This window comes from Heterocephalus glaber, unplaced genomic scaffold, assembly GCF_053883595.1.
Source record: "Heterocephalus glaber isolate CG9 unplaced genomic scaffold, H.glaber_assembly_v1.0 deba00001578, whole genome shotgun sequence".
NCBI classification, from domain to species: domain Eukaryota; kingdom Metazoa; phylum Chordata; class Mammalia; order Rodentia; family Bathyergidae; genus Heterocephalus; species Heterocephalus glaber.
The window spans coordinates 841839-859477 of NW_028258359.1; the positions used below are offsets into that span (position 1 = coordinate 841839).

The 17639-nt window shown below is 45.7% G+C and overlaps 1 protein-coding gene and 1 long non-coding RNA gene across 8 annotated transcripts in view; one reads left to right on the forward strand and one right to left on the reverse strand.

The window, feature by feature from the left end:
• Nucleotides 1–4670, reverse strand: part of Farp1 (FERM, ARH/RhoGEF and pleckstrin domain protein 1) — a 275312-nt gene extending 270642 nt beyond the window's left edge. For 4 of the 5 annotated variants that reach the window (XM_021239368.2, XM_004858631.4, XM_004858632.4 and 1 more), the window contains exon 1: nt 4534–4670. The gene's annotated coding sequence lies outside the window, so the exon portion shown is untranslated. Of the gene's footprint in view, nt 1–2980; nt 3413–4533 lie in introns of those variants that run through there. The other variant, XM_021239366.2, reaches the window with a different exon arrangement.
• Nucleotides 4548–13583, forward strand: LOC147823479 (uncharacterized). Of its 3 annotated transcripts, XR_015443761.1 has the most exons (6): nt 5030–5486; nt 7339–7512; nt 7654–7797; nt 11981–12030; nt 12560–12830; nt 13284–13583. It is a non-coding gene; the product is annotated as an uncharacterized LOC147823479 (long non-coding RNA). The 3 variants fall into 3 exon arrangements; XR_015443760.1 differs by lacking the exon at nt 5030–5486 and adding an exon at nt 4548–4702 and having other exon boundaries at nt 12560–13583; XR_015443759.1 differs by having other exon boundaries at nt 12560–13583.
• Nucleotides 13584–17639: the final 4056 nt, after the last annotated feature.

Consider the following 17639-nt stretch of genomic DNA (forward strand, 5'->3'; position numbering starts at 1 on the left):
AGAGAAACTGCGGCCGTAAGGACAACCCGCTTGCAGGTGACACTGAGCGGGCATCAGCAGCGGCACCAGCAGACAGTGGAGTGACTCAGACTCACCACCCAGAACTGCAAACCCTGATCGGCGACCATACGGGAACAAAGATGACCAAAACTGAGGTTACCCTGAGCAGATGCTCACTGAAGGAGAAAGGATCCCCGAAGCAAGCTTCAGGGTACGAGAATGGTAACCACAGTGGATCTGTGCAGACAAGAACTATATAAAACAGCAACGCGGCTGCCAACGCAGGGGAGGCTAAGAAATGAGGAGGAGCACGAAAGAACAGAGGCCAAAATATTAGCAGGAGGAGTCAGGGGTAGGTGTGGGATTTCAGGGAAGTTCTACTTGCTTCTTCATGCTTTTGTTGACTTTCTTCTTTCGAAAAACAAAAGCCTGTGTGTTTAAGGATCAAATGCTAAATTAGAATTAAATAGATGTGATATCAAATTTTCAAACTTCCAGAACTGCAACCCCAAAGACTAATTTGAAAGGACATTCTAAGCCAGGTGTGTTTATTCACTCAATAAGTATTTACCAAGGGTTTGAAATGTTCCAAGCACTGCACTAATCTGGAATGAACAGAATGAGAACAAAAAGTGAAAGCCATCATAAGTCTGGATTTGTAAGTCTTTCAAAACTGATAAGAAGATACCTTTATAGAAAGGGCTTTTGCCAAAAGTCTTCAGGCAAAGCTACCGTATGGTAACTTCGGTAAGGAATACCATCATTAATAGAGACCAAAAGGCAATATAGTTTGGCCAGTGGCTTGAGGGGTAAGGGGTTGAACCCAGGGCCTTTGCACTGGACTACACCCATGCCCTTTGTATTATTTTTGTACTTTGAGAAAGAATCCTTTCAAAATGCCCCGCCTGGAATCTGCAATCCTCCTGCCTCAGCCTCGCAGAGGGCTGGAATTACAGGCATGCACCACCATGCCCTGCTGACAGTTTCACACATGAAATTAATTCAGTGTTAATAATGAAGTCCCACATTAACTGCAAATCTTGTTTTTTTGGGTTTTTTTTTTGGTACCAGGGATCGAACTCAGGTCCTTGCGCTTGCGCAGCAGGCGGTGAAACCACTGAGCTAAATCCCCGGCCCAAATCTTGCATTTTTGTACCTTCCATCCCCTAGTAAAATAAGAAACCTGCAATGCTGTGTTAAAAGTTTATGACCACCACTTGCTCACCTTTAGTTGCATTATATTGATGGTCTTCCAGTTTACTTCCCAAATATCAGTGCCTAGGACCCATGTTTTAATAATGCTATCGACTAACCACTTTTGCTCAAGATACAAACTTGGCATAAAACTTTCGCAACTGACATAAACATTAAGCAGAAATAGGGTGTCTTATTAAAAAGTCTCCATACTGAAATAAACATTTCTGCAGGTTTCCTGATGAAACACAAAGGCTGCATTTTACACAACGGGACTGGAGAAATCAGTACTCCACATCATCTGAACGGAGACCATTCAGCTCTCAGCTACCTGGCCACAAGATGACTCAGGAGGTCACAGCCAAACCTAGGTCACCTTGGCCCAAAAGAGGCCTATGATCATGTACTGTCAACGCATCAATTCTGAAAGCAAGAGGCTGCTGAACCACTGATCATCGACAGCCAGCTGGAGAGTTCTCCTTCCAATCAAAAGCACCAAAAACAATAGGAGAGACAGAGCCAGAGGACCAGAACCCTCCTTCCCTCCTTCCCTCCTCCCCCGGGAGGGTGGTAACCAACACTGGGAGTCCCCAGCCGCCTTAGGCAGGGAGGACTGGAAGAACGGAGTTACAGGGTTATCTGGCCCCTCCCAGCCACCCACCCATTAGACAGAAAGTTCACTTCTCCAAAATAGGAAGCCGTTCGTTCTTAGCAATCACCAGGGCCAGTTATAAAAGGTTTAAAATGCCTATCACAAACCTAAGTATCCAATAATGCATCAAATGTCCCTTATCCTCCAGGAATATCACAAGGCCAATTTTCCTAAGTAGATTCAACATGAAAAAATGAAGTTCTTGTCTTTTTGTCTAGTGTCCTCCACGATGGAAAAAGTTAACTTCTGATGTCTGCCCACAGCCGGCCTCCTCCCCTACTCATTTTCCAAGTCAATTAAACCCTGACATGCTCATTGACTATTCGGCTACAAATGCCATTTTTTAAAGGTAACCCTTTCAAAACTATATTAATTTATTTTTTTTAATTTTGATTTTTTGAGACAGGGTCTCACTATGTAATCGAGGCTGCTCTTCAACTCACTATGGAGTCTAGGCTGGCCTCAAACTCATGGCAATCCTCCTGCCTCAGCATCCTGTGTGCTAGGATTACAGGCGAGAGCCACCACACCTGGCCCTATATTTATTCTTCTCTTTTAAAAAAAAAAATTTTTCCTTGGACAATCTGGGCATAGTAGTGCTTGTCTGTAATCTCAGTACTTGGGAGGCTGAGGTAGAAGGATTGTTGGACTACATAGTGAGTTCAAGGCCAGCCTGAACTACAGAGCTGGGCTCTGTCTCAAAAAAATTTTTTTTTTCCTTGTACAGTTTCTTTAATGAAAAATACAACAAAAACATTCATCCAGTCAGGATAATCCTACAAGAACTGCAATAACCGAGCAAGAAACTTGTGTAGGATAGATCTTAAATTTTTCTTTGGAGAAGCGTGGCCACAGAACAGCATTAATATTTCAATATGATCCTGTATCGATTCAGGGCAAGACTACCAACGTGAAAAGGAACATTAGAGTCCCAACTTCAAGATTCCCACAAGGTCAGAGCCCATCCCAACTTCCACAGAACCTGCGCCCCACCCAGCCCTCCTCACCAAGGTATTTCCAGTTTCCACAGAAAGAAACAAGTCACGTGGGAGGTGCTGCGCTACGCAGGCCTCTGCTCCCTCTCCACCAACAACTCCAGCAAACCAGCCACTGCCCGATATTTATTTATTTTACCCAGAAGCAGATCTTTAGCCAGGCATCCTAAAAACACAAACGTTGCGTTGTGCTTGGAGTGACTCCAATATTGGTGTCTTGCTGCAGAACGATGCTGCAGGAATATAAAGTGAGCCGCGTGGACGCTGGACCCGCAGACGAACAGCACGGTGAGGATCTGTCAGACCCTGAAAAGCCGGCGGTGGAAGGGTGAGCCCCCAGCAAGGAGGCGGGCAGAGAGCCAAACACGCACGCGGACTTCACAAGGGCCCTGCCTTAGCAGAAAAACCAGCAGTTTTCACGGTAACTCCTCCTCAAGCCTTCAGCACCGAAAAGGCTTTTCTTTCTCCATTCCTCCTCCTTCGGCTGGAGAGAAAAGGAAGACGACGTGGGGGGTTGTTCGGAAACGGGCGTGGCAAGTCTCCACGTGCAAAGCACGTTACACACCCAGCGCTGGGCCCGAGGCTCGAGAACAGCGCCCTCGCTGGACGCTGGACGCTGGACGCTGGACGGGGGGTGGGGGTGGGGGGATTCGCAGGCGGGAGCACGGCTGAGCGGGCTGCGCGACTCAAACCTGGGAAACTAACAGGAGGCGCCCGCAACAGCAATAAAATGGAGAGCCCGAGGCGGCCCGGGCTCCCTGCGCCCGGAGAGGGGGAGGCAGGGAGAGGCCGGGCCGCTAAACCGTTCCAGATGGGAGCGATCACTCCCCCAGCTCGGCGCGGCCCGGATGGTAGGGTCGTCGTCTCTCTGTGAGCCCCACGTCCCTCCTTTCTGGGGAACCCACACAATCTCCAACGCTGCTGGTCTCCAGCCGCCATACATGGATCCACATTCCTCTATTTCCCCTCTTAAATGCAACACACACACACACACACACACACACGCAGAGCCGGACGGATCCCACACCTAAAGTTTCCCGAACTTAAATCGTAAAACCACAGTCAGAAGTTGTTTTGAAACCACACATACACACACACAATCCGCCCTTGGCTTTTTAAAAAATAGGAAAATCTCAAACTTTGCCCCTTTTAAAGGCAAGCAACAGACACAAAATTCTAACTTCGGCAGAGGGTGTGTTCCTCTTTGTCACCCACTGGGAGGCTCAGGCCACGCGTGGGCGAGCAGCGGGCACACAGCGACGCGGGGGCACCCGAGCCCGCGGCCACCTCCCCGGCCGGCGACCGGCCTCGGGGCAGAGATTGCAGCTCGGTCCGGAAGCAGTGGCGGGCGGGCGGGCGCTGTCACCCGGCGGCCGGGTGGGATGAGAGGAAGCGGGGGAAGGGCGCCAGAGGGTGGGGACGCGAGGGGCAGGCTCGGCGGCCCGAGCAGAGGTGCAAGGAAGGGACGAAGAAGGTTTCAAAGGGCGGCGCGAGCCCTGAGGCCCCCGACCCCTGCTATTGTTGCCGGGCTGCTAAGCTCAGCCTCCTCCGGCGGGAGCCCACGGCCCGCACCCCTGCGCCGCGCCCCGTGCGCCGCCCTACGGGCCCCCCGGACGCGCACAAGTTGCCGCCCGCGGCCGGGACCACGCCGCCCCTCCCGGCCGCGATCATTGTTCCCCGCGCGCCTCCTACCTCCGCGGCTCCGGGCTTCGGGCTCCGGGCTCCGGGCTCAGCGGCTCCCAAGCCCCCGCTGGCAAGGGCGCGGCGCCTCCGGGCTATTAATACCCGCGGGCAGTCGGCGACGGTGGCGCGGACGCAGAGCGGGGCTGGCGGTGGCCGGCCGAGGTCCGAGCCATCAAAGGTGGCGCGGGGCGGAGGGGAGGGCGGAGCGGGCCGGGTGGGTGGGGAGCGGGCTCCGGGTCGCCATGGCCGCCTCGACGCCGGGCCGAGCGCCACTCGCGCGGGGAGAAGCGGCGCAGATCGGCTGGCGGCCGCGAACCCGCCCCGCAGCCACGCTGAGCCCCGCAGCCGCCTCTGAGGCCACTAGCGGGAAGTGCGGGCGCAGCCGCCGCCCCTCCCCGGGCCTGGGCGCCCCTGCGCGGGGGAGCTGGGCGGCTCTAGCCGGCCGGAGAGCGGAGAGCCACAGCCCCCCCCAGCGTCCGCGCCGTGCCCTGCGTCCGCCGCGCCCGGGCAGGTGCGCCGAGAGGTGGCCTCGCCTCCCGTGGCGCTCGGCCGAGGTGGCCTCCGCGTTGCGCCACCGAACGAGCTTGGGAGGCGCCGCGAAGGCACCGCGGGTCCGGGCGCGGCCCGGAAAAGAAGCGAGAAGGGCAGGGGACGGGCGCCGCCGAAGGTCCCGAAGGTAGCCTGCTGAAGCCCAGCAGGGGGCTCGGACGTCGCCCCGCCCCGGAACATGGACGCAGGCTTCCCGCACCACCTTGGGGCAGACCTCCGCGGCCACCCCGGCCCCATGTCCACTACCAGAGCAAAGCCCACGACAGTGGCCAGCCTTGCCACTCCCGGGACAGAAGCAGTGCCCCTCGGCCAATGGCTCGGAGGAGGTTAGGAGCGACCTGCAGATACCTGATGGCCTTTGGCAATTGGGAACTTTATGGAACCGGGATCAAGACTCAGGACCCAGGGGGCAGGTACTGTAGGGAACCACACACCGTCCTCACCCACCAGATGCCGCTTTGTCTTCGCCATCCCTTTCCTTTTGCTCCTTCTCCTTTTTTTGCGAGTTGGGGAAGATTTTGGGTGGCACAGATGAGGGCTGAGGCTACTCTGCTCGGTGGCAAGGCCACTGTCCCTGGCTCTGAAGACCACTGCTGCGGAACCCTGGCCACTTTGCACCCTGCTGGCGTTTGCTGACCTCAGGCGGGGAGGGCACATTCCCAGGGAGAGGCTCCAGAAGGGTGGCCGAAAGGAGGGGGATCCGGAGAGCACATTGGGCAAAGGTAGGGTCATATAGACCCCAGCCTTAGGGGAAACAGGGGTAGACAGTTTGTGTGGAAAACAAATGGTGCATTTGAGGCTTGGCTTTATCACCAGCCAGCTGTGTGGCTCGAGAGACTCGTGGATCACACATTTTAGCCAGTAATTCCCAAAAGGGTGGTTCTCACAGCAGCACCTACCTGGTAACTATGGAAATGTGAGTTCTTGAAGGTCCCTTCCAGACCTGCCTGTCCATCAGGTTCTCTACCCACGGCTGCAGCAGAGTCATCCCGAGGGCTAATCAAGGTGGATCCCTTGACTGGGCAGATGACCCAGGCCTCTAATCCTAGCACTCTGGGAGGCTGAGGCAGGAAGACTGCAAATTCAAGCCCATCCTAGGCAATTTAGCAAGACACGGTCTCAAAGTAAAAAAAAAAAGCCTGGGGATGTAGCTCAGTGCAAAGGCCCTGGGTTCAATCCCCAATATGAAAAAAAAGAAAGTGAAAAATAAACAATAAAACAGATCCTGTAGCATTTCTGATTCAGTAAGTCTGGAGTGGGCCTGGGTTTCTAACTCGGTCCCAGAGAGTGCATTGCCCCAATCCTGGGCCACATGTGAAGAACCACTGTACTAGGATACCAGGTCTCAAATTCCTAGAATCACCTAAGATTAAAAACAGCAACAAAAAAGAGAAAGCCCTGGCTACACCCCAGCCTAAGAGATAAAGATGCCTGGGGTTGGGGCCTAGGCACAGTATTTTTAAAGTTCTTCAGGTGAGTCCAGTATGAGCCCAAGGCTCGAGAACAATCCTTATAGACAGCAATCAGCGATCTACGTTAAGAATCTCCTGGGAATCGTGTCACAATGCAGATTCTAGCCCAGTAAGGCTGAGGCCATCCGGCAGGCACTCAGGTGATGTGTTTTTGGCTGGTCTGGGACAACACAGAGTAGTCAGGTGCTGTGTTACACCTCACAACGAAGGACAAAAAGGTGGAAAGATCACGTTAGTAGGGGCCAGGGATGTAGCTCGGTGGTGCTGCACCTGCCTGGCAAGCACAAGGTCCTGAGTCCGATCCCCAATACAGCCAAAAAATGAATAATAAATAGAAAGGAAAAAAGTGATGCTTTCCCAGTCGCCCTCATTGGAAGACCAACACTTTCTATGTGTTTGTTGTAGGCACTTGCTCTTCACTAGGACAAAATACCTGACACCCATGAGGTTTTTGACTTGCAATTTTGAGAGGTTTCGGTCCATACTTAGCCAGCTTCAAGGTAGAAACGGCATGGTGGAAGAGCCTGGTGGACAGCTGCTCACATCATGGTGATGAGGAAGCAGAGCCCAAAGTAGGGGGAGACACACCCTTCCGGGTCACCCTCAGTACACTCCCGCACCTCCCAACGGCACACTCCTGCATGGAGTCACTGGTTGAATCCACTGATGGGTAGAGCGTCCCATGATCTAACCACCATCCAAAAGCCCCACCTCTGTACACAGGAGCCTTTTGGGGGTGATTCTAGTTCTAAACCATGACAACATTGTAGTGTTCCTTTCACCTTCTCTGTAGGTCTGAAATACGGCTGATTGGGTTTGCTCTTAACAAACATATGATCATCTCACAGACATAATATCTCATCCTGTTTTGTTATCGAAACATCACCTACGATTTTGAAGGTGGTTCTCTTCAAAGAAACAACCAGAGAGCTCAGATGCTAAGGGGAGGAGCCTGTGGGGAGCTAAGGTAATGTGGAAGAGAAGAGGGGCTGGGAAAGGATGGGGTGGAACTAGAGAACCACCGTGGTCTCTATCCGGATCTCACTCACATTCTTCGGTTGGGTGTGACCTGATATGACAGAAAGTGTTCTTACATTTCTTTCCCCAGTCCTGGAAAGCTGTGTGTGCCTGTGATCCTGGCTACTCCATAGGATGAGGCAGGAAGATCTGGAAAGTTCAAGGCCAGCTCAAGCACCTTAGCTGGAAGTTCCAGGAGTCCATAGGAAAGACAATGGAGACACATTCACTGAAGGTCAGCATTATAGAAAAAAAGAAGTACTACACTTACTTCCCCTAGAGATCAATAGTAGTGATTGATATTCTAAATAGACATCAATCTCCCTAGCCCATTTCCTTTCTGGAAATTCCTTGTTCTTTCTATGTATGCTTGCCGCTTGACTTGTATTCCCCTTTGATCCGCATTTAATCTATATTACCTGGGTGAGTGTATTTGTAATCCTATTGGTTGATCATAATTTTGTCCCATCTTATGCTCACCTTGTTGTTTCCCATTGATTTTTTTTTTTTTTTGGTATCATGGATTGAACTCAGGGCCTTGCGTTTGTGAGGCAGGCACGGTGCCACTGAGCTACATACCCAAACCCCCACTGAATCTTACTAGTTGGCTACAATTTTGTCCCACTTTGTATCCACCTCACCTAGTGGCTTTGCTCCATAAAATACCCCTTGAAAACAGGGTCCCTGTCAACCCACTAACCCACTTTCCAGTTTCCCTTCTGTCTCTCCTAGGCAGAAGCTATCTGTCTTTCTTTCTTTTTGGTACTGGGGATCAAACGTGGGACCTTGCACTTGCGAACCAGGCGCAGTGCTACTGAGCCAAATCCCCAGCCCCAGAAGCTTTCTGTCTCTCAATAAACTTTTCCTACTCTTAACCTCCGTTGTTCCTAGAATTCATTCTTCAGTTTTAGAGAACACGAACTCGTGTTTCGGATGTCTAGCAGGTTGAGAGTTATAATGTTCCCTTCTTTGGATTATTTTGCTTATTTGGATTTACTTGGTGCCCTGTATCACAATGACCGAGGTCTGCTTGTTACTCTAGGCCATATGGTATGAAATAGTTCTAAATTCAGTGGTCATCTCTTCTTAACCCTCCTTTTGTTAATTTTAACTTTTTAAAACTGTGGAACAAATGTATATGCGTGGAAAAAACTAAAAACCAAGCCATAAGGAGGGTACTTAGTAACACCCCGGAGGGACCCAACCTTACAGCCCCAGTACCACTGCTTAGAGGTAGTTTTCCCAATAGATTTTAGACTTCCTGATTTTTTTTTCCTGATATTTTCTAGGTTTTTGTTTTGTTTTTGTTTTTGTTTTTTGTGGTACTGGGAAATGAACCCAGGCCCTTCACATTGAGCTATGTCCCCAGCCCTTTTTATTTTTGTTTTTTGAGACAGAGTCTCACTAAGTTGGTAAGTAGCTCATTCTGGGCTCAGATTTACAGTCCTCCTGCCTGGTCCTCCAGGAAGGTTGGAATTATAAGCTCGTGCCACCACATCTGGCTATTTTCTGGTCAATACATAGGTGTAGGGGAGGCGCGGGCACGCACCTCTTGCCTCGGAAGAGCTCATGCGCCTAGGAAGAGCTCACGCGTCACGGTGAAGTGAAGCTTTTTGTCCCATTGCGACTCCCAGCAGCACATCATTCTTGGTCAGAGGTCCCTGGGTTTAGGGGCACATTTCTCTCCAGACGTGAAGAATGCTCTGCTCGCCCAGAGCCCTGAGCAGCTGTGGTGGGCCGCTCTGCTGTGCTCCTGGCACTCACATCCTCTGTGATCCCCTCGGCAAAGGTGAGGTAAAGGCAAGGCCACGATTAGATTACAGAATGGTGACTCCCGGCTTGCTAGCGTTCTTTCTCTTGGTGACATACCCTTGTCTTCTCGCTGGCTTGCCTTGATGAATCCAGCTCCCAGGTTGAAAGGCAGCCTTCTAGGCCTCGAAAAACAGCTCATGAAAAAGTGAGGGCCCCAGTCCAGCAGTCCTGAGGCACTGAGCCCTGCCGCAGTCACATGGGTGAGTCAGTAAGAGGTCCTTCCACCCAAGACTGCAGCATCCTGAGACCAGAGCCAAGGGACCCAGCTAAGCAATGCCTAGATTCTCGACCCATGGAATGAGGCCAAGATGAGAAATGTTGCAGAGTAGTACTCCATCATGTATAAACACCGCATTCTCCTGGTTTGCTCACCTGTTGATGATCATATAGGCTGTTTCTAAGATCTAGCTGTTATAAATTGTGCTGCTATATCCATGGGTGTGCGTGTACCCCTGTAATCTGATGATTTTAACTCTTGGGAAGATATCTAGAAGAGGGATAGCTGGCTCAAATGAATATATATGCTAATTTAATTTATACTACCAGTTTCTCTTAGTTCATTGAAAAGAAAGTTTTGTACTATTATCTCTGTTTCTTCTTTGTAAGAGTATTTTTTTGTCTCTGACTTATACTCTGAGTAATTACTTTTAAGGTTATTATAACATACTATTCTCTTATTTGTTGTGAAATTTTATTTTATTTTTCATAAAATAAAAAAGATGAGAAATGTTGGTCTAAACCACTGTGTTTGGACTGGAGATTTAGCTCAGCAGCACCTTGCCTGCCTAGCAAGTGCAAGGTCCTGAGTTCAATTCCTGGTACCCAAAGAAACAAAAAACAAAAACATAAAACCAGGCTCTGTAAGCCACTGTGTTTTGGAGCGGCTTGCTTTGCAGCAGTAGACAAATAACACAGCATAATGCAGTAGGAGGAAGAGTGTTAGAAGAAGCCGGATCAACATCATGGCAACTGAAAGACTGTATCTCCTTGTAGATGAAGTTTAATGAAAAACTACAGTGAAAGTTTAAATTTGTTTAAAAAAGTATTAAAGTAAAAGACACATTGCGCGAATCCCCCTCAAAATACTCCCCCTCACTTCAAACACATATGCCATCATTCTTGCCACCTTTTTTTTTTTTTTTTTTTTTTTTGGTAACAGGGATCAAACTTGGGTCCTTGCGCTTGCGGGGCAGTCGGCAGAACCACTGAGCTAAATCCCCCGCCCTCTTGCCACTTTGCACAGCTTGCTGGAAGGGACAGATGACCGAGAAAGCCACCAGCAGGGTTTGAGAACCTGACTTCCGGCATTTGCCGCCTGGCAGTGGAACCGTCCCACCTGATGACGCAGTTCCTGTCTCTCTGGCCGCTGTAATACTTGTCCTTCTTACTGGAAAACAGGCGCTCAGGCTTTTTGTAACTGTCCATTGGTTTTTCTTTTCCATGAGCTGCCTTTCATATCCTTTGCGGATTTTGCCATTTTTTTTTTTTGTCTCTTTATTGCTGATTCATAGTATCTTTTAGTTGTTGAGGAAATCGGGCTTTGAAATCCTGTAGCGAACATCTTTTTTGCTTTTTATTTTGTTTATGGTACTTTTTATGAGCTGGTTCTCAATTTTATAGTCTCACATTTTTCAGTGTTTTTTTTTCATATTTTTATTTGAAAAAGTCTTCGCCATTCAAAACTTTAAAAAAAACAACCATGATATCACACTATAACAGTTTTATTTTATATTTTATCATTGATCGATCTGGTATTTATATTGGCATAAGAAGTAAGATATGGATCCAACTTTTTTTTTTTCCCCAAATGGCTATGTAGATACCATTTGAGCAACCCATTTCTTTCATGCTTCTTTAAAATGCCAACTCTGTCATAGAGTCATATTCTTTCCACTGTCCTGTCTATCCCTGACCCAGTGCCAAGATGTTTGTTTATAATTTCATAGTATATTTTACTATCTGATAGAGTTTGTACCACATATTCCTATTCAAGAGTTTCCTTGACTAGTCTTGCTGGTTTGTTTTTCCAAATGAATTTGAAATAAATTTAAAATAAATAAAATAAATTTAAAATAACCCTATTACAATTTTTGATTAAAATTGCTTTGAAATTTTAACTTGAAACCTCAACCCTTTCTAGAGTTTCTTCTTTTCTATTTATAACAACAGCAGTTGAAACATATTGAGCTGTCATTACCTTAGTGAATATGAACTCATTTAACCGAAATCTCTCTATGAAGTAGGAATTGCATTATTACCCCTATTTTACAGAGGAAGAAACAGGCACGGAGAGGCAGAGTAATTTACCCAAGGTCACACAGTTGACAAATGGCAGAGGAGGAGATTCACATGCAGCTAGATGACCCGGAGGCCAACCTGTGAAACATTATGTCTGTTGTACCTCAGTGTTCAGAAGTCTAGCACAGCTGGAAAAATGTACTAAAAAATATTTCTTTTAGGATAGAAAATGCAATAGGATAAAAAGCAAGGCCTTTGGGGTCCTTTTCTTCATTTTTCCACTTAACTTTGAAAATGAGAAATTTAGGAGGAAACCAGAAGGTCACAGGCTGCAGTCGTTTTGAATCTGCTCTGTTATCTCACTTTAGATTGTCGGAGAATGAAGTAACACGTAGGGAAAGGTCCATCATTGTCGATGGTGAGTTGAAGTATTTTCATTGTTCAAAGAGGGGTTGCCTTTCTGGCTTTCTGACAAATTCTGCATGATCTCACTTACGTGGAATTTAAACAAAATTGATCTCATAGAGGTTGACGACAGAAGAGTGGTACGCAGAGGCCGGGGAAAGGAGAGAGCAGGGAGGAGGAGGTGTAGGAGGGTGGCGACTGCCAGGTCGGTTACAGAGAGACCAAGTTCTGGAGTGGGGCTGCCCCGCAGGGAGACGTCTACATAGGTCACGACGGTGTCCCGGACGGTTCAGCGAAAGCTAAAGGAAAGCTTGGCAAGTTCCCACCACAAAGAAACGATAAGAATTTGAGAAGAAGATAGGTATATTCACCAGATTGAAGCAAAATATACACTGAATATTGAAAAAAAATTTAAATCTTTTACAAGAACATATACCTCCATTAATGCCTCTCAAAATACTCCCGCTCATTTTGAACACTCTTATCTCATCATTTTTGCCACTTTCTGAAGCAGTTCCACAAATCCTCTTGTGTCTTTGCAGGGTGCGATTTAAAAAACTACGGTGAATACTGCTGTCTAGGGTCATCCAACAGGAAGGCAGGCTTGTAAAAATGTGACGCTGTGTCCTCGTCCTCCTTATTCACTGGATCTGGCATGGAGTGACTTCTGACTCTTCCCCAAAGTCAAAATGGCCATGCAAGATCAACCTTTTGAATCAATTCAGGACATCAAGGCAGCCATGACTATGAAACTAAAGACACACACGAAAGTTGACTTCCAGAACTGCTTTAGAAGATGGCAAGGACAGTGAGGTAAATGTATCCAAAGTGAGGAGAATATTTTGAAGGGGATTAATGGCAATGTGTCTTGTACTGTAATTTTTTAAAAATTTAAAACATTCACTTTGGTTTTTGATCTATCTATCTATGTATAAACACACACACAAATCACATGGCATCCTGTAAATACATATGATTTTTGGTGTCAATTAAATTTACAAAATATTTTCAATATATTGAGTACTTCACACCCACTAAGATGGCTAAGTTTAAAAAAGAAACAAAATACATGTTTGTAAAGACAGGAAGAAAGTGGAACCCTTCTGCATTATTTATAGACTTTTTAAGTGGTTTCTCAAAAAATTAAAAATAGAACTGCTGTAAGATCCAGGAATCCCACTTCAGGGTACACATCCAGAAACTTGAAAGCACGGTCTTAAAGGTGTATTTGCACACCCATATTCATTACTACATTATTCACAATAGGTGGAAACAAGCCAAATGTCCACTGACATACGAATGGGGAAACAAATATTATTCAGCCTTTAAAAAGAAGGAAAATCTGACTCATGCTGTAACATGAATGAACCTTGAAGACATGCAGAGTGAAATAAACCAGACACAAAAAGATAAACCCTATGGGATTCCACTTGTATGAGGTATCTAAAGTAGTCAAAGTCATGGAAACAAAGCAAAATGGTGATTCCTCGCTGGAGGTGGGTATTAGAGAGTGTTCTGCAGTGTAGAGTTTCAGTTTTGCAAAATAAAAAAGTTTCTGGACCTCTATTTTGTCACAATGTGAATGTGCTTAATACTACTGAACAGTACACTTAAAAATGGTAAGACGGTGCACGTTGTATTATGTAACTTTAACCACAATTTAAAATCAACAAAAAAAGCGCACGGAGAGTTGCAATAGGAATGTGAGTGGGAAAATAGATGTATATTGTAGGTACTAGATAGATAGATAGATGAGAGAGAGAGAGAGAGAGAGAAAATACTGTATCCATAATCAAGATAACAGTTCTCCTTGGCCAAAACATAAAGACAAATGTTCCGTGTGTTCTCTTTTCCCCGACAACTGTTGCTGAGGATGCCTGTGGAGGATCAAAGCCCAGGTTAAAAGTCCTCTGCCCCCACCCAAGCAGGAGGAAGCCAGCTGGTCCCTGCAGCACCTGCACTGCCAGGCTTCACCCTCTTTTCTGTTAGGCTCACTCAGCTCCACATGGCTATAGGCAGCCAGTCCTCCTGACCCCACATGGCCACCAACCTGGGTTTTGTGTGTTTTCATTTCTTTTTGTTTTGATAAGCAGAGTTTCAGCAGCATCTTTAATCCTCCTGTATGGGATGGATTCTGTTTAAAAACAACAGCTTTTAAACCTAGAGAAGAAATTGAGTCCTAAATCAAACCACAGTTCGTTCGTTCTCTTTCTTTCTTTCTTTCTTTCTTTCTTTCTTTCTTTCTTTCTTTCTTTCTTTCTTTCTTTCTTTCTTTTGAGACAGGATCTCCCTATGTAGTCCAGGCTGGCCTTGAACTCACTATGTAGCTCAGGCTGCCCTCGAACTCACACAATCCTCCTGCCTCAGCCTCCTGAATACTGGGAATATAGGTGTGCACCACCACACCCAACCTCACAGTTTTTTCCTAAGCAGTGGGATGTTGCTTTTCCCAGCTAAAGGAGCCCTGGTTTTTAGCTCATTAGTGAAAGGGTTTAAAGGTAGACAAATATAGCAGTAAGCTAGTGGTATTTGCTTCAATTACTCCTTTTTATCCTTTTCAGACACAATGAGAATACTAAGGGAAAAGAAATAAAAGCACATCATTTATTAAATAGTTTCTCCCCTTTAGTAAGTTGAAATCCCTATCATACATTCAAAGATAACCTAAATAAGCATGCCATGCCTAATCATAAATTATACTTAAATATTTCTGTTTTAACTCAGTAAGTGAAATGAGTAACCAGGAGAAATGCGCTGAAGTGACAGTAATTTGGAATCAGTTAAGTTCATTCTTATAGAACTTATGCAAAAGAATAATGAGATAAACTTTTCCTTTCTTGGAAATTCTTAAAATAGAATGGATATTTGTTTATTTCAGCAATTCTTCAGTATTACCCCATCAAATAGGCTAATAAAAAATTTAAAAATATAGTAGTAATTTAAAAGTTGGAACAGATACTTTATAAAAGAAGTCACATGAACAGGAAGTGATTAAAGAGCTGATTATTGAACAAGGAAACAAATTAAACCCACATGAGATGCCACCATGTACCTGCTAGAAATGCTGAAATTAAATTACATGAGGATGTGGAGAAACTGAAGCTCATATATTGCTGGTGAGAATGTAAAATGGTAGAATCACTTGGGGAAAAGTTCTGGGATTTTTTGTTTTATAAAGTTAAACATGCACAGGAAAACCAAGTAATTCCACTCCTGTGTATTTACCCAAGAAAAACTAAAACAGGTTCACAAAAACACTTGTACAGAAATGTTCATCACTGCTGTATTTATAAATCTAAAAACAGGGTGACAAGAAAAACAAGTGTTCATCCCCAGGAGACTGGAGAAACAAGCTATCGTGAATTCATACACGATGGACTTTCTACTCGACAATAAAAAGGAATGAACTACTCACCTACAACAGCATGCCTGAATCTCAAAGACATTTTGCTGAGCGAAAGGAACTTCACACATAAATAGTAGGTATTGGGCCGGGGATTTAGCTCAGTGGTTCCGGTGCCTGCTGCGCAAGCGCAAGGTCCTGAGTTCAATCCCTGGTACCAAAAAATAAATAAATAAATAAATAAATAGTAGTTCTCTTCCATTTATGTAAAGTTTTACAATGGGCAAATGAAACAAATGGAAAAACCAAACTGGAGATGGTGTCTGAAAGGTCAGTGTAGGGATTTGTTGAGAGGATATCTGAGAGAATGTTCTGGAACCATGGTAAGCTACATTATCTTGCTAGAAGTTTGGGTTTTACAGACGAATTTGTTAAAATTTAGTAAGTATACACTTAAGAGTCACACATTGCATGTAAACATTACCTTAGAAGAAGTGGAACTAAACAAACAACTGTATGGTTTACGACTTACTCACGGGAGTATTTAGGGGAAGAGTAGTGATGGCATTGTATGTACCTTGAAACACAGAAGCAAATAGAAAGAGATGTGACAAAGGAAGCGAAATAAATGAGTAGAATTAAAAGAAATAAATACAAACAAAAGAAATAAAGAGTAGTCTTATTGGTGTCTAGAAGGTCTAGAAGGGTATTAACTATAAAATCCTTTCAGCCTTATCACAGAGTCAAAATATTGTGCCTTTGTAATTTTTATAGACTTTGAGAAATTGTCCTCAGGGTGGTTGTGTTTATATTTGCATCGAATCATGTAAGAATTCCCCTCGCCCACTCCCTCACCCCAGGTGGGGCAGTCACACTTTCAAGTTTCTTTTTGCCATTTGATGTTTAAGGAAGAAATTTCAGGGTACTTTAGTTTGCTCTTCCTGCTTCTTACTCATGAACTTTTGTGTTTCTTCCTGTGCCTGAGATATCTTTTGTGACCCACCAGCAGCATAGGAGGAAGATCAATGTCCCCAAGGCCTGTGGCTTTGCCTGCTCTCAGGAGGATTATGTGAGTTGCAGTTCTTCTGCAGAGGAGCGAGGAGGTGGGTGAAGTGGTAGATGCCCAGGTGGAAGCCCCTATCCTGGACGAAAGGGATGGCCACTGTTTACATGTCCAGGGGTCAGAGCTCTCCGAATCTCATTCATTCTGCTAATACTGATTGACTCTCCATGACCTGCGAAGCATAGCCTACAGATGAAAGATACAAGAACAAAAGAATTAGCATGTATTATTCAAAATTACATTGTAATTGTAGAAGTCTTCCTACTGATATTCCTACATCTTTCTTTTTTATGGGTGTTGATGGGCAATTATAACATCATTAGCCATAATTAAACTACCATTTCATACTTTTCAAATTTCCTTACATTAAGCTACACCAATCTGAGCTGATTATCTAAAACATTCTTTGAAACTATGCTTCTACATATGGAACCTTAACACTTCGGGCATTTTATCCACCAACTAAAGTAAAAAAATTCCTGATCTGCTCTACTATGCCTCCAAAGCTTTTTCTGACTTGAGAATTGTGTTTCTATTCTCATTTAGCTTGGTTTCTTTCTGTGTAATTTAGAAGACCTAATAAGGATTTTCTAATGGCATCTGGTCAAGCCCCCAGGCTCCTCACTGGACAGGGATTATCAATCTTTCCTGTTTTAAAAACATTTCCAAAGAAAGACCTTCCATTTTTTCAATATCTCTCCCGTTCCAGTATTTATAATCTGGTCATTAAAATAACTTTCTACTGCCTATCATCTGCAAATGATCTGGCTGACCACCTTCATGTAATTTGATGCTGATTACCCCTAATTTTTTTCTTCAGTTCTCATGAATTAGTCATCAAAACAGCTTCACGGTGTAATTAACTTGTGACTTTGAATTTTTTTTTCATGGTGGAATGAACAGACTTTGCATATTTCCTATGGTGGAAACACGCTATATTTGTTTCCCATTTAAATAAATGTTTCCCAATTCAGGCATGAAGGAAATATCATCTAAAACTAATCTTTATTCTAAACCTCACCCCAGCAGACAGGAGGACACTCAACTACAGCCGTGAGGGCTTTGGTTACCCCTCCTCCTGTACCCCTCAGAGAAGGCAGAGCCCCTGAATCTCAGGCAGCATGCAGCACTGGGAGGCCTTGTGGGACCACATCGGTGTCCTGGGCTGGATGTCAGGTTGGGGTGTCTGCACGGTGACTTCTGTGCCCTGCTTCGG